The sequence below is a fragment of the Salvelinus fontinalis genome, chromosome 38 (genome assembly GCF_029448725.1).
Source record: "Salvelinus fontinalis isolate EN_2023a chromosome 38, ASM2944872v1, whole genome shotgun sequence".
In the NCBI taxonomy this organism is placed as follows: domain Eukaryota; kingdom Metazoa; phylum Chordata; class Actinopteri; order Salmoniformes; family Salmonidae; genus Salvelinus; species Salvelinus fontinalis.
The window spans coordinates 6,268,563-6,281,732 of NC_074702.1; the positions used below are offsets into that span (position 1 = coordinate 6,268,563).

A 13,170-nucleotide genomic window follows, 5' to 3' on the forward strand; every position below is an offset into this window, starting at 1 on the left:
TCCAGTGTTGTGTAGACAGATGTAAGTCAGGTGTGTGTCTGATATAATTCATCCAGTGTTGTGTAGACAGATGGAAGTCAGGTGTGTGTCTGATATAATTCATCCAGTGTTGTGTAGCCAGATGTAAGTCAGGTGTGTGTCTGATGTATGTAATTCATCCAGTGTTGTGTAGCCAGATGTAAGTCAGGTGTGTGTCTGATATAATTCATCCAGTGTTGTGTAGCCAGATGTAAGTCAGGTGTGTGTCTGATGTAATTCATCCAGTGTTGTGTAGACAGATGTAAGTCAGGTGTGTGTCTGATGTATGTAATTCATCCAGTGTTGTGTAGCCAGATGTAAGTCAGGTGTGTGTCTGATGTATGTAATTCATCCAGTGTTGTGTAGGCAGATGTAAGTCAGGTGTGTGTCTGATATAATTCATCCAGTGTTGTGTAGACAGATGGAAGTCAGGTGTGTGTCTGATGTATGTAATTCATCCAGTGTTGTGTAGCCAGATGTAAGTCAGGTGTGTGTCTGATATAATTCATCCAGTGTTGTGTAGCCAGATGTAAGTCAGGTGTGTGTCTGATATAATTCATCCAGTGTTGTGTAGCCAGATGTAAGTCAGGTGTGTGTCTGATGTATGTAATTCATCCAGTGTTGTGTAGGCAGATGTAAGTCAGGTGTGAAGCCTTCCATGTGACCCACAATCCTTCTGTCGTGTCTTTGTAGGCTACTGCTGAGAGTTCCAGAGGTTAACTGAGCTTGAAATCACACACACACACTCTCATTGGAAAAACAGTTTTTTATTTTTCTATATATCAACATCTGTGAGCGGTAGTTACAAGGGATGTAACTTTAGTAGCCTCTCATTACAGAAATTAAAATACACCAAATAATCACCTCCGGCTTTTTGTGCTGTCTTTGCGCTATACCTTCATTATGTTAATTAATTTATTCCTGTTTCTCAACGACTGACTGACAAATTGCCCACCGGTTGGCCAGCTTTCCATACTAATAATTAAATGGGCGGACATCTTTTCTGCGTGACAAACGTTTGTTCCTTCCGGCTGATTAGCCACGCTCGCGATGAGTTATTGATCCCCATCCGCACACAGGCCTATGTAGGACTCTAAACAAGATGTTTCACTTTCACTAATCCACAGAGCAAGGGTTGTTTTGGTTTTATTGTGTTGTCATTTACCAGCACAACAGATGCTGATATTTCTTTCAGCGAGACTGGCCTCTGCCAATAGGTCTAGATCTTTATGGCACAGGAAGAGTTACCTCCATATTGGTAGTCCTTTTCCCTCCTCAATTGCTACTGTCCCATTTAGTCAGAGTAACAGTGATGTGGCCGGTCTCTGAGGAAAGGTTGACAGCAGTATTGGATGTTTGACTGCAGCCTCGCAAATCGATGTTTGTGTCTTTTGGACGAACATCATAGTATATAGCAGTGAGTTTGTGAGATCGTGTTGGATGTGGCTTCCCACAGGAGTCATATGAACTGCTAATGGCTGCTCTAAGGGAGGAACAGTTTAACCCGAGCCTCTGAATCACTTATATATGACGTTTCTAGTCTCTTTTCACAGGCAGTGGAGTCTGGAGAACCTCAAAGCCACAGATTGAACCAAGATGGTCTTTCCTCCTCCTAACATTCCTCCATTTCCTCCTAGCATTCCTCCTGGAATGTTATCTCTGCAGCCAAGGTCTTACTGCAGAGGAGGGAGATGGTCCCCATCACTGTGATGAGCAGATCAGTGGAACTATTGGACATATCCGTCTTGTCTTCTTTCTCCCAGATGCTGAGACGGTTATAAAGCATTTATTCAATGTAACTGTAGTTTAACTATCTATTATGATCATTTTAATGTAATAGTTATGTAATAATAATAGTATTGGTGTAGGATGCAATATATTTAGTGTCAAATCACTTGACAATCACAAAAAATAAACCCTTATACTCTGAAACAAGCCCAGAGAGGAAAGCTACATGAAATGGTCAAATAAATTGCATTTTCTCCCAAGGCAGAGGGAAATAGTGCTTAGATTCCCTGTTGGGTAGTTTATACTATTATGCATGATCTAAATCCCAAACATCGACCTCCCGAGTGGCGCAGCGGTCTAAGGCACTGCATCGCAGTGCTTGAGGCGTCACTACAGACCCGGGTTCGATCCCAGGCTGTGTTGCAGCCGGCCACCTCTCCCGAGTCCGTACGGGAGTTGCAGAGATGGGACAGGACTGTAACTACCACTTGGGGAGGAAAAGGGGAAAAAAATGAAATGTAAACCCAAAACTCCTTGGTTGCTGCAAGCACTTTGGTGATGATTGCAAAAATGGCTGACATCTGCTCTCTGGTGGTTATGTGTTGCTAAAGCACCCTCCCTCTGCTCTACCCATAGAAACACCCTATAAAAAAGCATAGCCTGCCCTTGTGCTGGAAATGCCCATTACACTTAGGTACGGGTGGGCCTAGGTGGGTGCAGGCTCACCTGCTGGGAGACAGGCCCATCCAATCAGATTGAGATGAAAAAAATTAAAGGATAGTGTTTACTTGTCAGTGTTCCAAATGGGACATTCTTTGTCTTTTAACTTAAACATGCAAATGCCATCAGATAGAATTCATAGCAAGCAGTCCACTGGGTTAGTCATATTTGATGAACTGTAATGACGTTCACTCTCACAGTATGGTTTGCCAAAAATAACTAACTGAAAGCCACAACCCCAATATGCCACAAATATGACTGCATTGAAGCATATGTCACTGTGCTTCTATGGCTATATGCACCATGCCACTGCCTACGTAATTTGTTTATTTAGCAAACAAGACAGCTCATAACCCAGTGCCTTTATCACAGTTAACACATCTAAACATTTTTGGGGGGGCACCCACCAACTAATTTCTGTCTGTGCCACTGAATTGAACTGTTTCATAAAACCATGCCTCCCTTCTCTCTCTCTTTGCTGTGCTGATCATGAACTTTCACATTCAAAAGCTGTTAGAGGCAATAATGAAGTATTTCTTCCATCTCTTTCTCTCTTGCTCTCCTCTCTCTCTCATGACATGTACACTCTCTCTCTCTCCTCTATCTTTCCCGCTCCCCTTCTCTCCCTCCCATGTACACATTTCTCTCTCTCTCTATTTCTCTCTCTCGCTGCCTGGAGAGAATTTTCCATCGATCAATTACAATCAGTGTACCTTTCTCACACTATGCAAGGACAGACTGACGGCTAGATGGACCAGTAGCATAACGGTACAAAACCACAGCTAATCTATTGAATCACTGGTAGGTCTATTAATCCTTCATATCTAATTCGCATAGTGACGTGATCATTTACTCCTTATTATTATTGTACAGTATGTGATTCATTTGCTAACTTTAGCCAGAGAAAAGTGAATGCTTTATTGCCCGACGTCATGATATGACATCCTTGGTTTCAGCCCCTAATCTCCTTTCCATCACCTTCCGGTGCGCTGCTGGCTGTCTGATCCTATTTGCATTAGATGACAGAGGCTATGATATGACATCATAGGTCACGCCTTGGTGAATTTGACCGAGATTAAAACAGATTAAGTATTAGTAAACACATACACACACGCCTCCGGCACAATTACCTTTTATTTGCATGACAATCATTTACATTATTAATGACACCAGAAATGAATGTAACAAAATATGTTTTTCCTGCTGAGCAACCTACCCATTTCGCAATGCCTTTTTCTTTTGCCCATTGACGTTGTATGACCAATATTCTCCACTTTACATTTAAACTTTAGACAATAAAATCATATGCAGAATGTATTCGTTTTACTGTCACACCATTAGTTTAACTGTCACAACACCACACATGTAGGGGATATTTGAAGTAGCCAGTTGTTGCTGGAGAGAGCGAGGGAGAAGGAGCCAGTCAGAGCGCACGACGAGACTTGGCCGGTAGCAGTCAGTCAACGAGGGTAATATCCCGGTGCGAGCCAGCGCACGGGCATACAGAGCGAGAGGAGGGCACCCGTCCCGGACACTTTACAGTAGGCTGGCTACAAATTCATATATGAAGAAAAGCAATCAGGTGGTCCTGAATGGAAATTTGCAGAATTTCTTTACAACTACAAAAAGGCGAATAAAACGGTGAGTGATAATTGTTTTGCATTAAATAAGTTGCCAAAATACACATTTTTGTATTGGACAAATTTGATCATAATACTCTTGCTGTTTTAACCGATATAACTGTTTTGAAATTTGCGCACAGGCTTCCATAAATGGTAGCATCATGGACATTAGACATAACCTGCTGTTGTTCATAGTTGACAAACCACAAACACATATGATATTGTTTATGTCGCAGTGGAATAATGTCTGTTTACACTGTTTTAAAGTGCTCTGTTAGAGACATGCAGATAGTAGACACTTGAAAATGCCTTGCCTCTTAATTATTTGACAATTGTTTTGTACAGTGTTTTACAATGTAAATCTGTCCATTTTTGTATTGGGCAGGTGTTTACTTCAGAGAAAGCAACTATAAACAGCCTCCTCTGTTTTGTATTTGGTGTATTTTTAGTTGGCAACATGTTATTAATAGTCATCTGTTTGATCGGGATCCTCACTAGAATAGTGGGAACATATTGTCCAAAGGGATTTGGTGGAACTGTCCTTCAAAGTGACAGATTTCCACCCCACTGTAGACATATCTGTACATTGTATACTGATAGGTTAAAGGAAAAAGGAAAGAAAGGCCTGTATTGCTGTGTTTTCGTGGCTGATTATTTTGGATAATGGAAAAACATTCCTAAAAAAAATGGAAGCATTGGGAACCACAGGCGTTGTATAATTTGACAGGGTTGTGACGTCTGTCTGTGACTAGGCTGTTGGGAAGAACCTTACTTTATTCTTGTTTAGTTACTTAAAACATAATTGAAGGTCAGAACTGTATTACCTACTCTTACTGTAGTTCAACCAATCAGAATTTGTATGATGATAATGCTGAAATCGTCACCATTTTCATCATCTTAAGTTATGTTGTTATCTGTGTGTGGTTCCCTGGGCCATGTGAGCCAGTGTTTGGCAGCTCTGTGAGAGGGAGCGCTGTATTTGGACTCGTGGCCAAGGATTACCCCTCTACCATCCACTCTGTCCATTGAAGCTAGGGATATAGTGAGAGGTCAGAGAGATGGAAAGGGGAGGAGGGTGAGAAAAATATATAGTTTCACAGACTGACACGCCTCCTTGCGTGCCAACTCTCTCTCGGTCATTATCAGATGATTGTGTTCTGTGAAGCACAGCGAGAGATGAGGAATTACAGAGAGAAAGAGAAGGACACAGAGAGAGAGGAGGAATTACAGAGAGAAAGAGAAGAACACAGAGAGAGAGAGGAGGAATTACAGAGAGAAAGAAAAGGACACAGAGAGAGAGAGAGGGGAGGAATTACAGAGAGAAAGAGAAGTACAGAGAGAGAGAGAGAGAGAGGAATTACAGAGAGAAAGAGAAGTACACAGAGAGAGAGAGAGAGAGAGAGAGAGAGAGAGAGAGAGAGAGAGAGAGAGAGGGGGAATTACAGAGAGAAAGAGAAGTACACAGAGAGAGAGAGAGAGAGAGAGAGAGAGAGAGAGAGAGAGAGAGAGAGAGAGAGAGAGAAGGAATTACAGAGAGAAAGAAGGACACACAGAGAGAAAGGAGGAATTAGAGAGAAAGAGAAGGACACAGGGAGAGAGAGAGGAGGAGTTACACAGAGAAATAGAAGTACACAGAGAGAGAGAGAGGAATTACAGAGAGAAAGAGGACACAGAGGAGGGATGAGAGAGAGAGAGAGAGAGAGAGAGCGAGAGAGAGAGAGAGAGAGAGAGAGAGAGAGAGAGAGAGAGAGAGAGAGAGAGAGAGAGGGAGAGATTACAGAGAGAAAGAGAAGGACACAGAGAGAGAGGGGAGGAATTACAGAGTGAAAGATAAGGACACAGAGAGAGAGGAGGAATGAGAGAGAGAGAGAAAGAGAGAGAGGAATTACAGAGAGAAAGAGAAAGACAGAGAGAGAGGAGGAGTTACAGAGCGAAAGAGAAGGACACAGAGAGAGAGAGGAGGAATTACAGAGCGCAAAAGAATACGCACAGAAAGAGATGGAAATTGAGTGAAAGAGGAACAGAGAGGAGAGAGAGGAAGGGAAAATTACTCCAAATTAGCCAAAGTTCTTATTGACATCCGGGCTTTCTTCAGGTGTCATAAAGATGGTAATGTTTGCCCGCGTCTCTCCTTCTCTTGTTTTGCCAAATAACTTTGGAAAAGTTAGCTGACATTGACGTCATCCTATTTCTCCTCAAATGACTAGTGTTGTTGGATCTCACGTCTATACTAATTCCACGTGTGTCTGTAGAAATGTCCAGTGTGTGTATTATTAGACTGAAAGGTGGCAGGTTGTAATCAGGTCCAGACCTTAGTGGTTCCATGATGAGCTGTCATCACTCTGTTCACACTGTGGTGGTCCTGATAGTATGAAGACAGAACACACCTAATAGTGGAACAGAGAGACAGGGAGGGGAAACCAACCAGGAACTAACCAGGGTGCTGCTACCTTAGTAGTAATGTAGAAGTTAATATCTGATCTGTTGTTACAGTACTTTACTTATAACAAGACGAGCAGAGAGGAGTAGGACGAGAGAGAGAAGGGAATGGGCTGGCTGGAAGCATAAAGAGGTTTGTCCAGAACAAGGGCATACATTTGAAACATAACGATCAGTCTATTTTAAAAGACTGATTAAATAAGTCAAAAGTCAGCTGAGTGTTCTTAACCTCTCTTCCTGATTTTGTGACCATCAGATGACCCTGATCACAACCGCACACAGTATAGAGGGATGGATGGAGCGAGGGATGGAGAGAAGGATGGAGCGAGGGATGGAGAGAGGGAGGGAGAGGGGGATGGAGAGAAGGATGGAGAGAGGGATAGAGCGAGGGAGGGAGAGAGGGAGAGGGGGATGGAGAGGGGGATGGAGAGAGGGATGGAGCGAGGGAGGGAGAGAGGGAGAGGGGGATGGAGAGAAGGATGGAGAGGGATGGAGCGAGGGAGGGAGAGAGGGAGAGGGGGATGGAGAGGGGGATGGAGAGAGGGATGGAGAGAGGGATGGAGCGAGGGAGGGAGAGGGGGATGGAGAGAAGGATGGAGAGAAGGATGGAGAGAAGGATGGAGCGAGGGATGGAGAGAGGGAGGGTGAGAGGGTGGGAGAGGGATGGAGCGAGGGATGGAGAGAAAGATGGAGAGAGGGAGGGAGAGGGGGATGGAGCGAGGGAGGGAAAAACATCCAATTAGAGGGAATAAGGCCCAGTGCCAATGCACATGATTGTATGTTTGAGTGTGTGTGTGTATTTGTGTTTGTGAGTGTGTGTCCAGAACACTGTGTTGGCATGTGCCACCATAATGACATCATCTTTCCTAAGACCTGAGGATAGATGTTAACTCCCAGAGCTAGCCGCCAGGTTGGGTACATTTGAAGACACACAGGTTCCACTCAGACTCATCAGCCGAGCCCAGAGAGATTAGACCCAAATAGCCGCATGTCGAGATGTCCAGTGTTTTAAACGGGTGCACAAGTCCATTCCTCTAGGCTTGATAGCTATTATTTGTTGTTCTCTATATTCAGTCGTTTAACAGGTCCAGCTAACATTGTAAGCAGAGCCCAGGCCAAAGTGGTGAACGATGAGACCGGTAAAGATGCTTCTGTTAATAGTCTGTTGATCCGATGGGACGAGAGCTAGAAGTTCACACACTGTTGTTGTCATATTTCAATTGCCATGGCTTCATGTAGGCTGCCAGAAACATTCAGAGATATAGGCTTCTATAACTTTGTCACTGAAAATGGTTTTGAAATCAGATTGACATTGTAAAAAAACAAATGAGAAGAGAGAAAGGGACTGACGGACACAGAGAGAGCGAGAGAGGGGGAAGGAGAGCAGGAATGAGCGAGGGATAAAAAGGGAGGGAGCTGGAAGAGAGGGCCATGTGACATGGAGAGGGCACCATTTTGTGACCTGGATTCAGACCCACGCTGATCAATGACACTATTGATCCTGCATATTTGGCTTGTCGCACTCACATCCCAGCCAAGAAACCCAGGCCAGCAGTCATAGTTTTAAACAGACAACATATATCACACTCAAGTCACCTTATTATAAACTCAGCAAAAAAAGAAAAGTCCTCTCACTGTGAACTGCATTTATTTTCAGCAAACTTAACATGTGGAAATATTTGTATGAACATAACAAGATTCAACAACTAAGACATAAACTGAACAAGTTCCACAGACATGTCCAAAGACAGATGCAGTCTATCACAGTGCCATCCGTTTTGTCACCAAAGCCCCATATACTACCCACCACTGCGACCTGTATGCTCTCGTCGGCTGGCCCTCGCTTCATATTCGTCGCCAAACCCACTGGCTCCAGGTCATCTATAAGTCTTTGCTAGGTAAAGCCCCGCCTTATCTCAGCTCACTAGTCACCATAGCAGCACCCACCCATAGCACGCGCTCCAGCAGGTATATTTCACTGGTCACCCCCAAAGCCAATTCCTTCTTTGGCCGCCTTTCCTTCCAGTTCTCTGCTGCCAATGACTGGAACAAATTGCAAAAATCACTGAAGCTGGAGGCCCATATCTCCCTCACTAACTTTAAGCACCAGCTGTCAGAGCAGCTCACAGATCACTGCACCTGTACATAGCCCATCTGTAAATAGCCCATCCAACTACCCCATCCCCATACTGTTATTTTTTTCTTTCTCCTTTGCACCCCAGTATCTCTACTTGCACATTCATTTTCTGCACATCTATCACTCCAGTGTTTAAATTGCTAAATTGTAATTAATTCGCCACTATGGCCTATTTATTGCCTTACCTACCTTATCTTACATCATTTGCACACACTGTACGTAGATTTTTTTTCCCTCTATTGTGTTATTGACTGTATGTTTGTTTATGTGTAACTCAGTGTTGTTGTTTGTGTCGCACTGCTTTGCTTTATCTTGGCCAGGTCGCAGATGTAAATGAGAACTTGTTCTCAACTAGCCTACCTGGTTAAATAAAGTTGAAATGTATATATGTTTTAAATGTGACTAACAGAAATGGAATAATGTGTCCCTGAACAAAGGGGGGGGGGGGGGGGGTCAAAATCAAGAGTAACAGTCAGTATCTGGTGTGGCCACCAGCTGCATTAAGTGCTGCAGTGCATCTCCTCCTCATGGACTGCACCAGATTTGCCCGTTCTTGCTGTGAGATGTTACCCCAATCTTCCACCATTGCACCTGCAAGTTCCCGGACATTTCTGGGGGGAATGGCCCTAGCCCTCACCCTCCGATCCAACAGGATCCAGACGTGCGTTGAGATTGCCTGCAATGACAACAAGCTCAGTCCGATGATGCTGTGACACATCGCTCCAGACCATGACGGACCCTCCACCTCCAAATCGATCCCGCTCCAGAGTACAGGCCTCGGTGTAACACGAATCCGACCATCCCCCCTGGTGAGACAAAACCGCAACTCGTCAGTGAAGAGCACTTTTTGCCAGTCCTGTCTGGTCCAGCGACGGTGGGTTTGTGCCCATAGGTGACGTTGTTGCCGGTGATGTCTGGTGAGGACCTGCCTTACATCAGGCCTACAAGCCCTCAGTCCAGCCTCTCTCAGCCTATTGCGGACAGTCCGAGCTCTGATGGAGGGATTGTGCGTTCCTGGTGTAACTCGGGCAGTTGTTGTTGCCGTCCTGTATCTGTCCCGCAGGTGTGATATTCGGATGTACCGATCCTGTGCAGGTGATGTTACACGTGGTCTGCCACTGCGAGGACGATCAGCTGTCCGCCCTGTCTCCCTGTAGCGCTGTCTTTAGCGTCTCACAGTACGGACATTGTCACGTTCCTGACCTGTTTTCTGTTATTTTTGTATGTGTTTAGTTGGTCAGGACGTGAGTTGGGGTGGGCATTCTATGTTATGTGTTTCTATGTTAGGTCGTTTGTAATTAGCCTTATATGGTTCTCAATCAGGGACAGGTGTTTGACGTTTCCTCTGATTGAGAACCATATAAAGGTAGGCTGTTCACACTGTTTGTTTGTGGGTGGTTGTCTTCTGTGTCTGTGTATGTTGCACCACACGGGACTGTTTCGGTTTGTTCGTTCGTTTGATGTAGTCTGTTCCTGTTCGTGAGTTCTTCGTGTATTTATGTAAGTTCCATGTTCAGGTCTGTCTACGTCGTTTTGTTATTTTGTAGTTTGTTGAAGTGTTTTCGTTTTTCGTTTTTACTTTAATAAACTTCATTATGTCAAATTATCACGCTGCGCTTTGGTCCAATCCCTACTCCTCCTCTTCGTCTGAAGAGGAGGAGGACAGCCGTTACAGACATTAAAATGTATTGCCCTGGCCACATCTACAGTCCTCATGCCTTCTTGCAGCATGCCTAAGACACGTTCATGCAGATGAGCAGGGACCCTGGGCATCTTTCTTTTGGTGTTTTTCAGAGTCAGTAGAAAGGCCTCTTTAGTGTCCTAAGTTTCCATAACTGTGACCTTAATTGCCTACCGTCTGTAAGCTGTTAGTGTCTTAATGACCGTTCCACAGGTGCATGTTCATTAATTGTCTTTGGTTCATTGAATAAGCATGGGAAACAATGTTTAAACCCTTTACAATGAATATCTGTGAAGTTATTTGGATTTTTACTAATTATCTTTGAAAGACAGGGTCCTGAAAAAGGGATGTTTCTTTTTTTGCTGAGTTTATACTCCCCAAAGTGCCTATTACTAACACACTGAATAGAAAGCATTTAGAGCTATACCTGAAGGTGTCTGTCCTGTATCAGTATGGCTCTCCACAGTCAATCAGTCAGTAAACTGGGGGCTTGTAGGGAGAGGTCAGGATTTCAGGTCTCCATGACTGGTTCAGTCTGTCAACAAAGTGACTTGATGATCCAAATCAGTGGGCGGAGCTTTCTTTCAACTTTGATTCTCGGAAGTGTCTTGTGTGTCATCGTGAAAGTAGTTTTGGTTTTAGAAAGAGAGAGAGAAGAGAAAGGAAGTTTATCCTGTGGCTTACTGAATGACATTGAAATCATATTCACAGGGAACCTTAATCTGGATACATAACACCTTAATATGGGAAGATAATCTGTCTGTGTAGAGAGAGGAGGGAGGGAGGGGGAGAGTGGATGGAGAGAAAGTGAGAAAGTCACAGGATAAACTTCCCTTGTTTCTCTCTCTCTCGCTCTCTTTATATCTGGAGAGGGCATATGTGATCAGATTAGGGTCATGCAAAATGTCTGTTTTCCACAGGGCAGCTGATGACACACTATAACCTCCACAAACCTCTAGTGCATTATCCTATCAGGCAACTCTGCGTATCTGACACTGTCCAGGGGTCGTGGGAACCGACAACTCCAGAAGAGCACTTTTCCCAGATAACCCGGGCATGGCCACTCACACGGGGGACATTTGAAACATTTGCCACCTCACCACGATAAGAGTTGTCACTCTCTCTCTCACACAAATACACACTGTTTTATCTGGACCAAAAAGGGGCTTAGGTGGTGGGTGTGACAGGGGGCCCGGTCTGCCTGTCGGCGTGGCTGAATTTTAGAGAAACATTTTGCAGTTTTAAAGCTAATTTACAGATTTTTTTTGCCATGGCTAATGCTGTTTATTTTTTTATTTATTGATTGATTTTGTCGGGAGGTAGATCAGCTTTAATATTGCAGATAGATTGTGGCTTCTATCAATTATAATTGTCTGCATAATTTCCCATTTGGAGTAAACCAATGGACAACAATACTTAGGCTTCTACTTCCAGCTTATACATACTATATAGTTTTTACGGACACAGGATATTTTACATGAGTTATTTATTTTTTTATTTTATTTTTGTCCTACCCTTCAGCTACCATATGTTCTTTATCTCAAACATAATAACAAAATGAACACTGCCAAAATCATTGTTTTAGGGATTTTCAATTCTCAATTTTCCCCGACTGTCTATCTTTTATTTGGGTAATTGTTAGTTCTCTAAGATTGTATTATATGAAAAATATATAGGTCCATTATCTTTTCTACATAAATGTACTTTATATTTGTTTTTTCCAAACCCTGAAAATTAAGTTCCTAAAAAAAAGAATTAGACAGCCCGAAAAAACACTTAGGTGGCTCTCCCAATGATTTATATGGAGGAAAAATCACAAACACACTAATATAATCAGGATGGGGTAGTGTTGTCAGGATGGGGTAGTGTAGTCAGGATGGGGTAGTGTAGTCAGGATGGGGTGATGTAGTCAGGATGGGGTGATGTAGTCAGGATGGGTACTGTAGTCAGGATGGGGTGATGTAGTCAGGATGGGTACTGTAGTCAGGATGGGGTAGTGTAGTCAGGATGGGTACTGTAGTCAGGATGGGGTGATGTAGTCAGGATGGGGTGATGTAGTCAGGATGGGTACTGTAGTCAGGATGGGGTGATGTAGTCAGGATGGGTACTGTAGTCAGGATGGGGTAGTGTAGTCAGGATGGGTACTGTAGTCAGGATGGGGTAGTGTAGTCAGGATGGGTACTGTAGTCAGGATGGGGTAGTGTTGTCAGGATGGGGTAGTGTAGTCAGGATGGGGTAGTGTAGTCAGGATGGGTACTGTAGTCAGGATGGGGTAGTGTTGTCAGGATGGGGTAGTGTTGTCAGGATGGGGTGGTGTAGTCAGGACGGGGTAGTGTAGTCAGGATGGGGTAGTGTAGTCAGGATGGGGTAGTGTAGTCAGGATGGGGTAGTGTAGTCAGGATGGGGTGGTGTAGTCAGGATGGGGTAGTGTAGTCAGGATGGGGTAGTGTAGTCAGGATGGGGTCGTGTTATCAGCATGGGGTAGTGTAGTCAGGATGGGGTCGTGTTATCAGCATGGGGTAGTGTAGTCAGGATTGGGTGGTGTAGACAGGATGGGGTAGTGTTATCAGCATGGGGTAGTGTAGTCAGGATGGGGTAGTGTAGTCAGGATGGGGTAGTGTAGTCAGAATGGGTACTGTAGTCAGGCTGGGTAGTGTAGTCAGGATGGGTACTGTAGTCAGGATGGGGAAGTGTAGTCAGGATGGGTAGTGTAGTCAGGATGGGGTAGTGTTGTCAGGCTGGGGTAGTGTAGTCAGGATGGGGTAGTGTAGTCAGGATGGGGAAGTGTAGTCAGGATGGGTAGTGTAGTAAGGATGGGTACTGTA

At 44.2% G+C, this 13,170-nt stretch overlaps 1 protein-coding gene across 1 annotated transcript in view; it reads left to right on the forward strand.

Moving 5' to 3' along the window:
- The first annotated feature begins 3,179 nt into the window (after positions 1 to 3,179).
- LOC129837233 (inward rectifier potassium channel 2-like) overlaps positions 3,180 to 13,170 on the forward strand; it is a 73,392-nt gene continuing 63,401 nt past the window's right edge. Inside the window, exons 1-2 of the mRNA XM_055903233.1 lie at positions 3,180 to 3,267; positions 3,423 to 4,107. The gene's annotated coding sequence lies outside the window, so the exon portion shown is untranslated. The remainder of the gene's footprint in view (positions 3,268 to 3,422; positions 4,108 to 13,170) is intronic.